At 48.7% G+C, this 5,771-nt stretch overlaps 1 pseudogene; it reads right to left on the reverse strand.

Annotated features, from left to right (window-relative positions):
• The window catches only part of LOC119107334 (RNA exonuclease 1 homolog), a 14,569-nt pseudogene extending 11,684 nt beyond the window's left edge, over positions 1 to 2,885 (reverse strand).
• Between the last annotated feature and the right edge of the window lie 2,886 nt (positions 2,886 to 5,771).

A 5,771-nucleotide genomic window follows, 5' to 3' on the forward strand; every position in this document is an offset into this window, starting at 1 on the left:
GCATCGCACGGTGAAACAGCTAAGAGACAGGGTGCACCTTAAAATCGAACGGTTGCTTGTTTTGAAATTGATGGCGATGCCATGCCATGTAACATGGAAGAGCGACGACAAGCGTAAGGGCGTGAAATACGCCAAAAAGCTGCACTGATGTGAAGCCCATTATCCTAGTTGAGAAATGGCAGTTCTTGAAGATTAAATTGTGATCGGCCTGGTCAGGCTTAACCAACTAAGCAGTCAAAATCGCAGCTTACAACCTCCCTAAATTATCATATTTTGCATGAAAACTTGGGCTTAACTTAATTAATTAACTTAATTAAAAGAAGCATGCCAGCCCATTACAAATTTGAAGACATCGTTTACCAGAATGGCCACACAGCGCTGGACCAATTGCCAGTTGATTTTCAAGCGTCGTTGGTTGTACATTGGCATGCGAGCTCTGAGCGAATACACCAAAAAACTCCTTTGCCTGTTTAAGCTTTCAGAACAGAAGAAAGGATATGACCGATCATACGTCCCATCTCTGCATAGGTCGAAAAGGCGTATGACATACTCGCGTGGGTTTCAACACCATCTGCATTTTATGCTAACTCCGTCAACTGGACTTAAATGGCACAGTGCTTCTTGCTGGTTTGTGCGCTGATCACTTATTTTGTTGGGGAGTATGTATATTGAATTCATGTCAGGCATACCCCCGAGAAGTAGTGTGCACTCGTGCAACCCAATTCGCTCAGACATTCACTTATGTACTATCTTAGATTCCTAATTATGATATGATCCCCATCAATGCAGACTTGTTGGGGATACGCAAACGTGCATGCATCACGATTCATAACAGCATAAAAGACATTCCGGAACACCATGTTAGTTACCTAGGCCTTAACACTAAATATATCCAAGCTTAATGAAATGAAATAAAGTCGCGTTCAACAACAGTTGCTGCGACAGTTAATGGTGGGCATGCCCCACACCATTAATGACGAACTGTATGGCAGACAAGATGTCCGAAAAGTGATATATACCGCGTTCCGGGTGTGATCAATCGGTATCATAAGTCTTATGTGATTTAGTTCTCAAAAGGCCCGCTAAACTTACGGTGGCATATCTCATGTTGGACGTGAATGGCCGTCATATACAGCCACCTCTTATTAGGCAGCGGGGTTGGACAGCCTAGACAGGTTGGCACTTTGGTGTGCTGACAAGTTATGCCAAGCATTTAAGTACGTCCCATTTTGCATAGGCAAGTGTTGTAAGCTCAGATATGCCTACATCCATCACGTCAGTGCTGCTAATAAAGCGTAAGGCTAAACGCTCGCAGAGTTATTGTAGTCGGGTGTTGCTAGGAACAAGGTCTGCACAGATTGGATGCTCTCCTCATCTACTATCCCATTCGGAGAACACCTCGGCGAGCGTGCGCCACTTGTGCGCAGCTTGCGCCAGCAACATGTTTATTTGCAGACCAGCGAACCTTGCGACGACGAAAACAACCACACTTTTGAAAATCGGACCGAAAAGGATAAACAGGCGCTGAAAATATGCTTTCCACACTGTCGGACATCTTATTCTAACTTCATCTGTTGCAACGAGATATACGTTGGCTCTCATCCTAACAGTGGCGTCATCCTCGCGCACGTGGCTTACAGGGGCTTTTTATTCTACGCCGCTATCCTCACAACCAATCGGCGAATTGCTCCGGCTCATTCCATTTCGTCGAACCGATCGGCACATTCAGACAGCAATGAACAGATAATCGTTTGTTTCCTCGCGAAAATCGCTCTCGTCGTCATGGGGATGAGTGACGACGGCACCGTTGGCGAGTGGAAACAAGTTCTGCCCTAGTTCTGCCCAAGGTCTGATGACATGATCTTTTGCGATGAAGTAGATAACCACAGAGCTTTGAATAGCAAAGTGAGGGTAGATGTACCCACAGACCACCAAATTGTTCATTTTACCTCTCACTGGCTGTTGTAAAATAAGCTCATGCCAACTCACGCGGTAAAATTGCCCCGCTAATTCACAATGTAACATGATACAAGCTTGCAGGTCGCCCTTTCACGCAGAATCCGGAGGGCTTACAGAATATAACTTTGAATATACAGCAGAGAATGTGCATATGCATATCATTGGTACTCTGAATTATGTTGTACATACCTTACTCACATGAGCCCGCCAGACCTTGATAGCATTAAGTGGTTCTAAATGATCTAGCGGCACCCTTACATTGCCTTCGTTGGTCTGCAAGGCTCGATGTCTAGAGGAGGCAAAAGCAGCATTACTTTTCAGACTTACTGCGCCATTATGACATGACTCCATTCCTTGAGCTTCACGTTTTTGGGAAGTTGCTGAGGTGTTCATCTGAACGCACGAAAGGCCTCAGGACAGTGTGTTGTGGGGCTCTTGTTGCATAAGCAAAAAAGATGTCCGGCGGGAAGCCGGACAGCCAGGGTTACATGTTGCACACTCATAGTTCAGCCAGTGCTGTAAGTCAGCATTGTAAACCACTGTCTGTGGACACTTAATAAATTACGTTTATGAGTGTGTACACCCTGTAAGCGCCCGAGACCTTCTCACAGCAGCAGCCCTTATTCCTGCATGTTCTTCATTTGAAGCCAGCGAATGGGATAAAAAAACAGCTCGTTGTTCCCAAACTTGATGCCCGGGTTTGCTTGCGAACTGTCGCTATCTGTAGCCGTTCTTATTTCTCCCGCCAACGGCTTGTCTGCGAGCCCCTCTGCTGTTACATTTCTATGCTTGCTCGAGCACGGCGTGCCGACGCCCCAACTTACCCTGAACTGGTCCCGCATCCTGCGGAACTCGCGCGACGTATAGACCTTGTTGGTGATGAGCTTCTTGCTGCTCTCCTCCAGCGCGTCCATCCACTTGTTCATCTCGCCACGCGGAAGTCGTACACCTCCTTGATGAAGTGGTAGTTCTCGGACCAGCAGGACATGGCGGCGGCTGGGCGGGGCGGGGTCGGCCGGTGCTCGTCAGCGCTGCTTCTTCGCAGGACTGACCGCGGGGAGCGCCACCGCCTGCTAGCCACGCCCCCCCCCCCCCTTCCTCCCCCTCCCACCCACCGACGGCATCCCGAGAGCCGTTCGTCACTCGGTGACGTCGTAGACGTCGGCTTCTGAACCTCGCGACAAAGCGGCGCACTCGGTTAAACCTTCAGGTTGTCTACCTCAACGTAAGGTTGAATGCAACGGATGGATGTGTGACTTATTATTGAATCAGACTTATTGAAAATGCATAGCTTGACCTCAGTCGGTCAGTTCGTTGTTCGTCCACGTTAGTGTTTGGGCGGGACGCTCTACAGTGAAGAGCGACAGTTTCTCACCTCAGACCTTTTGCCTCTGATGATAGGACCTCTCACGGCAAGGCCTCTCACGGCAGGGCCTCAAGGGGCCTTTTATGCCAGGGCCTTTCAAAAAATGGCCTCTCACTCTCACGACAGGGCCTTCCACGACAGGGCCTCTGGCGACAGGACCTCTCACGACAGGGCCTCTCACGAACGGGCCTCTCATGACGGGGACTCTATGGCAGGGACTCTAACATGTTTCAAACCACGCGGCTTAGCGGTTGTTCCCCAGTAATTCTAGCACGGTCTCCATATCCGCATGGTTGAGTTGCCGAGCTTCGTGTCGTCCCGATTGCGCTGCAGTGAATGGCTTGACTTCTTTTAAGAACATCGGATTGAATGGAGGAAACAGAAGGCTCTGAGGCATTGGAAATGCGTTTTGCTTCTGGTGTACTGATCAACTGTGGTTCACGAATGATTGCCGGCTTACATAGCAGAAGAAACACGTTTATGTAGCCATGAATGGAAGGTTCATGCACTGATCCTCGATGTTTTCGGCAGCCTGCTGTAAGCGACAGACAAAGGAATTTCCACGAGCGTGTCACAGGCGCTGGTCCTGGAAAACTTGCTATAAAGGACCTGTAACAACGACACTGTAAAATCATTTGCTCTCCTCCCACCCATTATCACCAGGTTTCTGACCCTGGAAAGTACATAATACACACTAACCCTGAAAATGTCAGGTTTTATCTCTGGCCCTATATGGTGAGAGATCTATTGCCCTGATCATCAAGCGCAAACTATGACGGCGTGACGTGACGGCCTGCGATGGGGTTCCAGCTGTAAAAGCGCAACAGAATGGCGGTGGGGCATAGTTATTTAGACCCGCAGACACACGCCCAAACACGTACGCACACGCACATGTGCACACGTACGCATGCATCCCACACCACACACCACCCACACCCACCCCACCCCCCCCACCCACCCACACCCACACCCACACCCACACCACACCCACCCCCCCCACACACACACACACACACCAGCACACACGCACACAAAAACGCATGCATGCTCACATGAATACAAACACTATCATCCGACCATTCCAATCGCAAGGCCACTTAAAATGAAAAGGTGGTGTTACCCTTTTGTCACGTATTGCTTCCAGAACAGAAGGGAACATCAACACGGGAAAAGGGCTTTCTTGAAACACTTTGTGCTTCAGGAATTTTATAGGCATCTATTTTACATGTGGTACACCATACACACATTTGACAATTCAGGAGCGGATCCAGAAGGGGGCATGGAGTCATGGTTCCCTTGGGCCCCGAAGGGCAACTGGTATTCGAAGAGGCCCAAAACCAGCCGAATATATGCATTTTTTAACGCAAAATGCAACAAAACTGGAGGTCTTTAAGCTTCCATGCGTCCAAGAACAGTCGCAAGCGAGAGCGAATGGCTTACGAGCAGATCAAGCTTATTCTTCACTGATCGAGAAAGATGAGTGTGATGATCACTGACGTTTGGGACATCATAAGGCTCATCACGCTGTACAGAGGCCCTTAACTGTATCCGGAAGGGGGGGGGGCTATATGCCCACCTCAGGGTCAATGCGATCGTTAGGGGGCACTCCACACTACACTTACTTTTTTGCATACGCCCGGAGGGCCCTAGGCTATTGCTGTGGCCCTTCCGCTGCCGCGCGTTTACTTACGTACGTACGTTTACTTGAGAATGTCTATGTGTTTGAAAAAATCGATTGGTGTGATAAATTGCCCAAAAGAGTTTTGAGCCTGTATGCTCATAATCTCAGCAGCATGAACAGCTATTGCCGGGGTTGCGGTTGCCGTAAAACAGAACGGCGTTGGCCGCTGCAGATACACTGGGCAGCGGGCGCCGGACGCACGAGAACGACCGTCGCCAAATAACTTTTTAAAAGTCTTTCTGTCAAGTCGTACCGTTCGAAAATTAGACCGGAGCGTATATTTCATCCATATAGCTTTGTGATTGTTCTCTAAACAGACTGACAGTAACAACAAACGTAGAAAAGATTCTGCCTTTGCTCTTCGAGTTCGACCACTAAGTTCCTGCTCCAGTTCGGGGGTGTGGCAAGTCTGAATCCGTTCCAAATATCAGTTAAAAAAACGCAGGTGAATTATACGCCCGGGCTGCTTTCTAAACGTACGAATTGGTGTCCTAGAGCGTTCAATGGTGCTTATCTCAGGCGTGTCATTATTTTTGTCCGCCGTTGGCCGTCCCCTAATACAGCGCCACAGTGCCGTTTGTGATGCTGCGTACAAGCAGGGATAGCAAAAGCATTTTGTCCACGGACCTTTGCCACTCAAACAACACACAATAGCCCGAGGTATTGCCAAATGCCGAGACAAATGGCTGTGCACAGACCAAAATTTAGATATGTTTAGGATCTCTGTTCCAGTTTCGGATTGCTTAATAATGACTGCAATTTTCG

Source organism: Pollicipes pollicipes, unplaced genomic scaffold (assembly GCF_011947565.3).
Source record: "Pollicipes pollicipes isolate AB1234 unplaced genomic scaffold, Ppol_2.1 Scaffold_6686;HRSCAF=7923_pilon_pilon_pilon, whole genome shotgun sequence".
Classification (NCBI taxonomy): Eukaryota; Metazoa; Arthropoda; class Thecostraca; order Pollicipedomorpha; family Pollicipedidae; genus Pollicipes; species Pollicipes pollicipes.